Below are 11,506 nucleotides of genomic sequence, written 5' to 3'. Positions count from 1 at the left end.
CAGTCAGTGCCAGATTATCAAAAGCCTTATCCTGTAGATGTCCAGCGTAGATGCCTGCCTAACTGCAACCGCAACTACGTCTCTCGGATATCCCTGCCTTGCCCTCGTCAGACTTCTACTCTACATTGCTACAAGTCTCTGGACCACGACTTTGATTCTGTCTCCTGACCAACACTCTCTGCCTAACCCTTGGTTCTGACGGCCAGTGTATGACCTACGCCTTCGCCCTAGATTTGTATCAAGTCTCTGACATTGTGCCTGACTCTGCCACTGCGTTTGAAGCAAGCTCTCCCCTCTCTCAAGGCGCTACCTGCTATGGCATCACCATCTTCCTGCTGCAGCTGCTCGGTGGCTCCCCAAAGAGAGAAAGGAATCACTTTACGGAACCAAGACCCCTGTCTGGCTTCTGATGAGGTTTGTGGCTTTATTTCTGAGTCTTCTCAAATTCCCCTATCCCTCTAACAGCCACTGTTCTGTTCCTTTTTCTGCAGTGATTCCAGTTTCACGCCAGCTGCTCCTTTTTTAAAATAAATCTGTTAAGTCACTACATGTATCTGGTGGAAAGTTTGAGGCTTCTTACTGGAACAATAGAGGAAAATAATCTACAAGTGGAGGACTTTCAAAACAATTCTCTGTCAATTCACTCTGAAAACAGACAGCAAGATTTGTATTACAATCAGAAAAAGGGGATATGATGAGTTGACTTTAATGGGAGGTGTGAAAGGACATGACACATAACTGAAAGAAGATAGACAAAGACTAGGATTTCTGAAATAGTGTTTTTTGGACAGATGTGTCTAAATCTAACTATTTGGGCACCACAATGGAGGATATGCTGAGGACATCAGCACGTTTCAGAACCTGCCTCTGATGGACTGCTGGACGCCTCAGATCCACTGAGAGTCCACCACACATCCAAGATCCTGTCAGAGAGGAACCGCCGTGTGTCTCAGACTCTGCCAAGTCAAGCCCAAGCTCCTACTTTCCATCATCCATCTATGCCTCCTGACCGTGTTCCTGAGATCACAGAGGAGGGGGTGCAGGTGAACCCACCTCTGGTCCATGTTCTTAAATCTGTCTGGAATCCACCCTTAAAGCCCCAGTGTGTAAGATTTTCACACTGGGGCACCATCTAGTGGTGTGCTAAATGACTTACAAACAACTTCGCCATAATAGCTACTACGGAAGCCTTGGAGTATAATAAGTGTGATAATGTAAACATGTCCTCCATGTATTAGCTACTGCTAATAGCTACGGTCGTCATGTGAAATGGGTTTTGGCACTGTTTTCAAGTCCACTTGTTTTTTTCTTAAGTTGCTTGTAAAGTCCGTGAGTTGCGTTTTTTCTTTTTTTTTTGGTCTAATTTCTGAACATGCAGTCGTTTAGTTGGGCTTAAAATAAGCGACTATAAACACATGTAAAGAGACCCGGTCTTGCTGCTGCACCACAGACAATGAACGGGCCCTCTCTCCCTCTAACACATCTTGTTTTGGTCTACAGACAGTGCTCAAGCAGCAGGTAGTGGTAAAATATCACATATTGCTCCTTTAAGGAGGAAATTCCTTTATGACTGTGCCCTTCTTTCCTGTTATTCTCACTTGGACCGGCTGGCTGTATGCCACTCTCCGCTCTGCTGATTAGCATGAGCAGCTACACCTGTGGCAGCTCGTTTACCTTCATCACCCCCACCTGTGCTGCTGCCTTTATATACTGATCTTCTGCAGTCACTGCAGAGCGAGGTTCTAGCCTTGTGAGTAGAAGGTTTAGCGGTCTTTACCCGCATTGCCTGTTTTAGACCAAGTTCTCATCTTTTCTTGCTTTGCCGTCACTCGGAGACCTCATTGGCTCTCAGATTTCTGGACACAACCTGGACTGTCAAACGACCACGCTCCTTGCCGAGCCCATCGGACCTGTCAGCCTTCTCCTCCCTGTTCCTCTGTATATGACCAACGGCAGCCTTACAGACCTGCCTCACACCTCAGTCCACTCTGTTGCTTCTCAGCACCCCCGGAGTTGTGCAGAGGTTCTGCCTGCATGCACCGGAGCATTAATTTATTTATTATAGATAAATCTTTTTAAAACACAGTGCTTGGCTTGAATATCGGGTTCCCTGACTGCTTCAGCATAACAGTTCCCCCACTTCTCAGCCATACTTTACAGTGGGCATGACATCTTTTCCACATATTTACACTAGAACCACCCATCTTTGGTGTTGTCTGACCAAACTTTTCTTTGCAGGGCCCATGTATAAGTTTAGATAGTATCTGATGCTTGTTAGGGAGACTTGGTCACACTTTTTGCTGCAGATCTTTAGTAGTGAATCTTGGGGAAATCCTGTTATCTGTGTATATTGGCAAAATAGTCCTCATCCAGTATAGTGGGCATTAGCCAAGAGACATTTAGGTCTGTGTCACATGTTTATGCCTCAGGTAAATATAAAGCCATTATTGTTAGTTAAAGTTTCTAGACAGAATAATCAATTCAAATAAAAAGGCACAATTTAAAAAATGTTCTAGTTAAATTTCTTTTACAGGAATTGCTGGGTATGCAAACAAATATGCCGGCAGGAATTTTAGGACAAACTGTGTCAGTGTGAGATTATGTTACTGCAATAAAAGATGAACCTGTTTTAAGGGTTTTTACTAATTTTAATCAGAGATGCCTCGGTGTGGAGATGTTCACGTTCCACCTGAATCTAGTGTGGAAAGGAAGGTAAATCAAGAATGGAGAGAGAAATTAATCTCGGCCATGTCATTACACCACAGGCAATTTTTGATAGAGCCATGAATTCAACCTTTACTTGAACCCTTACTGGCGTGCCTGCGAAGAAACACTCATCTGGCAGAAAGCAGACACGTGAGTACTGAGATCATTTCTCAAGGAGTGCAGATGTTTAGCTGGTCGACTGCAGACAAGGCGGTCCACCAGCAAGGGTGGAGATTAGGGTGGGTTGAATTTCACTGACATGAGCATGGGTGTACTCAAACAAAACAAAGTTATTGATTTTTGAAAGTCAAAGCAGTTGCTAGTGAATTTCACGGACCCAATTTACTTGCTGAATTGTTTCTTTCGTATGACTTAAGCAGCTTGAACCCTGAGAATAAGGTCTGTTGGTCCTAATTAGTTGTTTAGACCCTGACATTAGCTTTGGATTGGAAATTGGGGCCTTCTCCTTTCATTACTTAGTATAGTCACACAAAGGAGAAACCTTGAGGTTCAAAAGACAGTAAATACAACTTCCCTGACAAAGTTGCATCTCTCATCAGCTTGACATTTTCTCATTGCCTTTCTCTAAATCTACTGTACCTTGTAATTTTTTTGTTTTGGTTGCAAAATGTAGTGCCTAAATTGTAACATTTATATATTTAACCATTCCTCTTTGCAAGATCGCTCAACCCCTGTTAGACTGAATGGACATGTTTTGTCAACAGCAACTTTCATACCAATATTTTTGACTGGGCCATCGTAACTTTTCAACTAAAGCTTATTCTCTGGCTGTAAGGGGAATATTTTTTCTCCTTTTTAATAGGTTTGCTTTCGAGAATGCCTTGCATTTAACTTCATATATCTTCCCATAACTGCAGTTCCCCTGTCTCTGTTAAGGAGATGAGTCCTGAGAGTATGACATGAGCGCCACCATTGGATGGTTTGTTCAGTGTTTTTTCATGTATGCTCAGTGTTGGTGTCATCGGACTAGAAATGTATTTCTCATGTTTACTACATGCCCAACACGTGTTGCAGTAAACTGCAAACAGAAATTCTCATGGCTATTTTCCAGTAAGTAATTAATTTCTTCTTACTGCTCTTCCATAGAGGGCGGGTTAGTGGAGTGCGTGACTGTTAGCTGTCAAAGGAGTCTTCATCCTGAGCTGTGAGTCCCTGCAGCTCCCCCAGAGTTACCATGGGCCTTTTAGCTGCTTCCCTAATTAATGCTCTCCTTGCAGAGCCCCTCACTTTATGTGGACAGGCATATCTTGGTAGCTTTGTAATGCACTCTCCATTACTGCATTTTAGACTGAACACTGCTCTCTAAGATGATCAAAGCCTGAGATATTATTCTCTAAGCTAACTCTGCTTCAAACTTCCCTCATGCTTCTTTCCTGACCTGTTTGCTGTCTGTCTTCATGATGTTGTATGTTTACTCATGTTCTCTAACAAACCTCTGAGGTCTTCATAGAACAGCTGGATTTTTCCTGAGATTAAATCACACACAGGTGAACTCTTAGTGCTACATAGGGGATTTCTGCTGGCGGTTGGTGCTAACAAAAGGGGACTAAATCAAAATGCACAGAACACATTGGATTATCATTAGAATATCCTTGTTCATTCACTTCACAGCTATCCACAATTTTGCGTGGTTTATGGCATAAAGTCCAATACAGGATTTAAAATACAATGGAGTTTGTGGGTGCAATGTGACAACATGCAAAAGGTTTATATGAGTAGTTTTGCAAGGCACTATAAATCTGTCAGTTAATTTATTTGCCTTATCTTTGCCTCCCAGTTTAGTTTTGGTCTTGGTTTTGAATCAAAACCTAAACACTCTGTGAATTGTTGAGGTACTTCCATTTGTAACACTGAGGAAAAAACAACCTCAAATCTGTTCTTGTAGCAACAATTGAAGGGAATTATGACATTGTCCAGATAATGTGTTTAGCTGTGGTTGCCAAGGCAACAGGCTTTATTCAACTAATGCAGGACGCTCAGAATAAGGTGGATCATGCCAAGTGTCTTCGACAAGGTTAGATGGGCCCATCACAAATTCAATTTGGATAACGATAACTGAACCAGACCTGGAGTAAACACACACACACACACACACACACACACACACACACACACACACACACACACACACACACACACACACACACACACACACACACACACACACACACACGTAATTTTTTTGTTACATTTTCTTCTATCTGTCCTGTCTCTATCCTCCCACAGTGCATGAGCTCGCCTTCACGGTTCCTTACTGACTCACATGAGCTGGATCCAGCCAAAGATGGTATGACTGACGGCTTCCCACTCTGCATTTAAAGTCCACCGTATTCTTTAATCTCTCTGGAAAGCATCGGCGATTCGCTGGGAACACTCTGTACACACGTGAGTTCCCCGTGCAACACGGCACAGCGGGAAGCCAAAACAAATCAACTGTATGCAGAGTCCCATTTCAGGTGTGAATTATGTCTAAGAAGGTTGCACAAAGCAAGCAGCACAGTCAATGCTGAAATGTAATGCTTTCATTGTCTCAGCAGTGGAGGTTCAGAGACGTTAGGTCATGATTCACTCCAACTCTTGAACTAACATTTGTATGCAGATGACGAACCGTAATGACTATGACAAAGCCACTTCATACAGCTGATCTTTCTCAGTTCGAGGTAAAAATGTTAGGCACCAGCTCCTAACTCTTTAACTTCACCACAAATAAACAATTAGCTGGCTGAATATTTACCCAATTGGGTGTTTTAACAGGACATTGTTAAAAAAACAACAACAACCATAAAGACAGGTTTAGGTATGTAGAGAGCAGGCTGGCATTAAGCTACAGAATAAAAATCCAAATTTCACAAAAATTCTGCACTACTCGTGAAAGATGAGTCTGTGGACTGAAACCAACCAGTTTTGATCAACTCTGCCAGGAAGTGTGGTCAAAAATCTTGTCCAAATTTTGTCAGATCCTTGCTAATGGCTGCTAAAAGGGTTAAAATAGGGTTAAAAATATTTAAAACAAAATTTTGTGCATCCAGTTCTTGTTTTTGAAATTAATTTCCTTTATAATTTAATCCTGGGAAAATAACAAACTGGTAACAGATCTCAATTGACATTACTGCTCATTGAGAGAGTGAAATATATGTGAAATACTAATTTACTTTACTTTCAGTTTGATTTTTAATTCTCATTAAACTTCTATTTAATTTTCAGTAAAGTCAAACTTCTACTTTTCTAGTGATACAGCAGAAAAGTATTTTGTCCCTTCAATTATACTTTGCTTTTACATTTAAAGTATTGCAAGATGTGAATTTCTAACCATTTAGAAATTCCCCTGCTTCCACGTTTTGTGGAAGCAGGGGACCCAAACGCAAGCAGAAGCTAGGCAGAATCATGTGGAGCCAGAAAAAAACAACAACAAAAAAACTATTAAAAACCGACAGGTGAACACAAGAACAACCAAGAGCTCAGAGAAACAAAAGAACCCCGGATAATCCAGTTGAGAGTTTGAAAACTTCAGAGGACTGAATACTGGAATGAGAAACAGGTGAGTCTGACTAAGCGAATGAGCAACAGCTGTGTGGAGAGGATGTAAAATGTAAAATGTTAAAAATGGAAGAATGGACAGAAATAGGAAACAAGTGGACCAGGAACAAGACCCAAGAATCAACCTAAGGTCCAGAAGGACCAGAATATCACAAAATACAAAGTCCTGTGGATCATAACACAAAACAGAATAACTTTAATGTATGGAGAAGCAAAACTTCTAAAATAAAATAAAAAACAGACAGCTTAAGGACAGTTTTGTCACTGTCTGTGCACCTATTATAAGTCTAATGTTCCTAACCACAGCAGCGTTCCCTAAAGAGGGACACTAAAAGTAGCATCCCACATGTGAGAGTCTCCACCATAGCAACTTGTCTTACCGAGCCCTCAATTAGCTGAGTGGGAGGACACCAGGGAGCCCCTTACCCATCTTCAGACATGGCTCTCGGGACCACAGGAGAGGTTGGCGAGTGCAGAACAGCGGTTGTGTGTAGTGAGGTCTATTATTGACAGTGTGAGGTGTAACAAATACCCACAGTGCCTTTTCCCAGAGAGGACATGTGGAGACAAATATTATGAAGGGTGGAATTAGATGCAGCAAGTAACTGTGATCTGTCTTCAGCTCCCCGGGCTGTTTCACTGTAAAAAAAATAAAAATAAAAATAAAAAAACTGGTCTGATCTGGTTAATTTAACCTGGTGTTTCTTTTTTGTCCCCCAAGAAACACGCATATTATCCGTATTATGAACCTTCAACCTTCACATCAGCAAACAAGTGACTACTGTTACATCTACATCCAAGAGCAATGGGCAATGAATTTCGCATTTGATTTCAGATTTTGTTGTCTCCACTTACTAGCATCATGTAAGTTTTAACCCAAGTATTAGCTTGATTTGAGATATATTAAATGGTTTTTCTGATCAATGTACAGCATTTGGAGCGTATCGATGTTCTGTGCGGATTGGCCGTGGCCTTCAGTGGTGCTAAACCTGAAAGTTACATATCTGGCGCCCCTAGTGGCTAAAAGCTACACGGTGCTGCCATAACAGCTAAATCCTGCATCACATTTCCAAAATAATGGCTAACTGAATCACCTTCTTGGTGCTATTTTCTGAGCACTTCACAAAACACCCAATGCAGCGCTTCCATCCATCCATCCATCCATCCATCCATCCATCCATCCATTCATTCATCCATCCATCCATCCATCCATCTATCTACTGGTTTTATCTCCTTATCCATTCATTATCAATAGATAAAATAAAACCAGTCAGTTCTATAGTGGTAACTTTTAATTAGTTTTTCTTGATCAAACCAAAAAACATATCAAACCATGGCTTTACAACCAACGTATGTGATTTTTGTGCAGCTCTAGTATTTATCATTACCTATTACAATGTTTTGATTTGTAATGGATCACATTGGTTTGGAAAAATAACATTCAATGCTGACAACATTGTCTGCTATATCTTGGCAACGCATCCTACCAGAACCTTTTAATTAGATTTCCTGTGAATGTGTTAAATGGCTTGTGCATGTATTGCGGTTGATCAAGTCCAACAACCCAAAAGCGCTTTACAGTCATTCACACATTCACACCCTGACGGTGGTGAGCTATGTTAGTAGCCACAGCTGCCCTGGGGCGGACTGACAGAAGGCTTTGTTAAGGCTTGTCTGTCTGCTGATAATGCGTCGAACCAGTTAATAGGATGCACACAGCACAACAACTTTTCTCAAAATAGGGTGGCAAAGGAGATTCTGCTATGAAGCGGCACTCACACACTACAAGAAAAACATATTTAAATCAGCCAATGGTGATGTTTAACTTGCCATGCACAAAATAATGTTGTTTTTTTTATCTGATTTATTCTAGTGGGGAAACATCTAACACTTGCCATACATGGAGTTCTAAGACTGAGATGCAAAAATGAAATGAAGGTTCACCTGGAACCAAGGAAACTACAGTGCTTCATGCAATTTGTCGTATCCTTTGACGATTTTCACAGTTCCACCCCAAACTTGTATGTATTTTAGTGAGATTTGGTGTGATAGAGCAACACAATGCAGAGGATTATATGGAAGTGGAAGAAAAATACCTTGAATATATAAATCTGGTCCAGAACTATTAAAGTCTTGTCAAAGATTCTCAATCTGGATTGTGAAATGGATTTTCTTTTATGTGGCCTTTGTGACCTTTACTGACCGTTCTATTCAAACAGGAAGCATGCAGAGAGAGAGGAAGGGTGAACGTCTTGAGGGGTCGGGGAGTCGAACCCCAGATGGCCGTGTTGAGGACTAATAGCTCCAGTATATTGGCCGTCTGTTCCACCGCTACGCTAATAAAAATATGTGGACATTTAAACTGAGATTAAATAACACACAGGTGCACTCTGCTGACTGATTGGCTGAATTATAGGGGCATCTGGTTGCAATGAACTTTATTAGAGAGTAGCAGAGTAAAAGGGACTGAATATAATTGCACACCAAAGTCTGAAGTGTGTCATTGCAACGCTGATGGAGACATATCTAAAAGAATAGCTGCTGTAACGCCAGTAAAAGCTGATCTAGGAAAGCATTTACTCATTGGGGAGGAATACCCATTTATTCCATGCTTTAGTGATTTTTATTTGAAGCAAATAACTTCTAAAATCATGTATCATATAATTTCAGTTCACAATTATGATCCTTGTGTCTTTTTTTACCCCATAAGACACGTGTCCCTCTTATTGGGATTTCGTGTGAATGAGATAGGGGCTGGTCTCCAGATGACAATGCCCTCATCGTGTTTCATGGTCAATCATTTACAACACACGAAACAGCTGTACAACCACTGATCCGCCAGAAAAAAAAAAGATTTTGCAGAAAAGAAAAAGAAAAGAAAGAAAGCTTGTAAAATGGGCATCTGTAGGTTTCCGTAACTTAAGGCTTGGCGATTCCCCAGGGTTGGGTGCTCTTTCTTTTTAATGCCCATCTGTGATATCAGATAACAATTTTTTCCATAGATCAACATGCTGTATCTATGAGGAAGTTCATACCAGTTTTTGTTACCCATTAGTTCTGTATATAACTTCTTTATATCTTTGTCACCTCTATGATTTCCAGGCATTTGTCTGAAGAAAGGAATGTTTTTGGCTGAGTCATAAAGGTCACCGTACACAAACATGTGGGTAGGCCTAAGGGAGATAAGTGTTTGAAGGCCTGAACACTTGGCTGGTAAACCCAAAGTGCAGTTTTCACTTTCCTCTTGATCAGCGCAGATGAGTGAATCCAGTCATCGGGGCGTCATATGGTGAGCAGATCTTACTCTGGCACTATTTCCTCCATAGCAGGGCTGCCTCGTGTAAAACATCTGAGCGACTGGGTCCGCTCTGTGAGTGGGCGTGGGTCTTGTTCCGACATGATGCCATTACCTTTGAAGCCTGATTAAAGTCACCACCTTGTCAGGAGCCGCATTATGTGTCACAACAAGGTAATCGCACTTGAAAGTCAAAGGACTTTGCGAGTTGGAAATGAGCCTGCGAGCGACTTAGCTCCGAGTTCAATGCCGCTCATTTTGCTCCCACTGTTCAGCCGGAGGACTGGAGCAGCCTCATCCCGAGTTTCATGGCGGGCGGTGGAGGGTACAGTTCTTTCACAAAGCTCCGGCTTCGCTGTGAGGTCTTTGTGACTCAGCCAGATCACAGACACCACCTTATTCAGAGCGTGGCCAAAGCTGCACGATATCTCTGCAGAGGAGAATAAGGGTGATTACCGTGGCATAAAAGAACAGGACAAAAGATCAAAGCCACAACGAAATGACTGCTTCAGTAAGAAAGTACCCTCTTTTAATTATACATACTAGTGCGTTTTAGAGCTTTGTGGTGTAGAAATACATGCAAAGCATGAACGGCATGAAATGCAGTGTTTGAGCAGTGGGTGGAGGGTTTGGATGTCTGACCACCCCTCCGAAAGGCAACATAAACACCTGTGGACAGGGGGGGCTACTAAAAATGCGTTACACATGGAAAATATATGTCGACTGAGACGAAGTTGTCGCTGTTGATTTTTGGCGTAGTTTATGCGCAGTGCATCTCTGGCGAACTTCTAAAGCAGGGGTGTCCAAACTTTTTGCCATGTGGGCCGAAATTCTTAAGTCAAACGTTCCCGAGGGCCAAAAAATAATAACAATGAAAAATAACCCAAAAATCGTGTAGTGAATTTTTTATATGATAATTTTAATTAAACTAATTATTCAGATTTTCTGAAGGAAAATGATGTTAAATCACTGTAGAGCCATGGTTAAAAACGGGATTTGCACATTTGCTTTATTAAAAGCAAATTATATTAGACGTAATTGATAAAAAAAAGAAAACTGAATTCTTTTTGGTCTAGCAATATGAAAGCAGGATTTAGGCCTGTGTTTCTTTGAAAATCTTGCTGTGTTTAGCTCATTTTGAGAAATGATTTTTTAAAAAAAAAAAAAAACAGCTTTTAATGCACAAAAGTTTGCATCTGAGTTAAAGTCCTCAGACAGATGTGGTCGTATTTACTATGAAATAAAATAGAATGTAAAAAGTGTGGTTATTGAAAGATGAATACATTGTGTTGTACCCAGCGTGTTCTGTTGTAAGGTCGCAACCTGCCTGTATTCATTTTACCCTAATAAAAATAAAATGTTTCCATCTCCATCAGCCAAATCTTTGCAATAGACTTAATCTTTCTTGAAATGCAGTTGAGGGGCCAATCAAAATCAGTCCAGGGGGCCAAAAATTGGCCCCCGGGCCGCACTTTGGACATGCCTGTTCTAAAGCAATGGCTCTCTGGGGTTTTAAGCTGCTGCTTTTCCATCTTCCTTTACCAGCCAACACTAGCTTATAAGTAAGAATAACAAATGGGCCGTCGCTTACTGTCCTGTATTCTGTTCCCGCTCTTCTCTGTAACCGCAGTGCGGGTAAAGAATATTTATATTAGCCCATATAAAGACAGGCAGTGCCTTGTTGTTGCGTTATGTTTATTTTTTTAAGTGGGCCTAAGTGACCCTTCAGCTGCTTTAACTCGGTCAAAAATGTTCCTCCAGATTGAGATGTTTGCCCAACCCTACACAGCCTGTTCAAGGCTTGAAATCACAACCGGCTCTTTTAGCAACTTTATACAATAACACCCCCCCCCAAAATAATACATTTACATGTTTTAACATGGACATCTGTATTTTTAAAGGCGTTGGATTTAAATGTGAAAATAACAGCGTGGCTTGAGAAACAGC

The 11,506-nt window shown here is 41.3% G+C and overlaps 1 long non-coding RNA gene across 1 annotated transcript; it reads left to right on the top strand.

The window, feature by feature from the left end:
* The first annotated feature begins 3,833 nt into the window (after positions 1-3,833).
* Positions 3,834-9,555, top strand: LOC118562811. The gene is made up of 3 exons (XR_004930816.1): positions 3,834-3,871; positions 4,954-5,112; positions 9,367-9,555. It is a non-coding gene; the product is annotated as an uncharacterized LOC118562811 (long non-coding RNA).
* The last annotated feature ends 1,951 nt before the right edge of the window (positions 9,556-11,506 follow it).

The sequence above is a fragment of the Fundulus heteroclitus genome, chromosome 4 (genome assembly GCF_011125445.2).
Source record: "Fundulus heteroclitus isolate FHET01 chromosome 4, MU-UCD_Fhet_4.1, whole genome shotgun sequence".
In the NCBI taxonomy this organism is placed as follows: domain Eukaryota; kingdom Metazoa; phylum Chordata; class Actinopteri; order Cyprinodontiformes; family Fundulidae; genus Fundulus; species Fundulus heteroclitus.
Note: the sequence above shows the minus strand (reverse complement) of the source record. Positions and strands in the feature narration are given on the sequence as shown.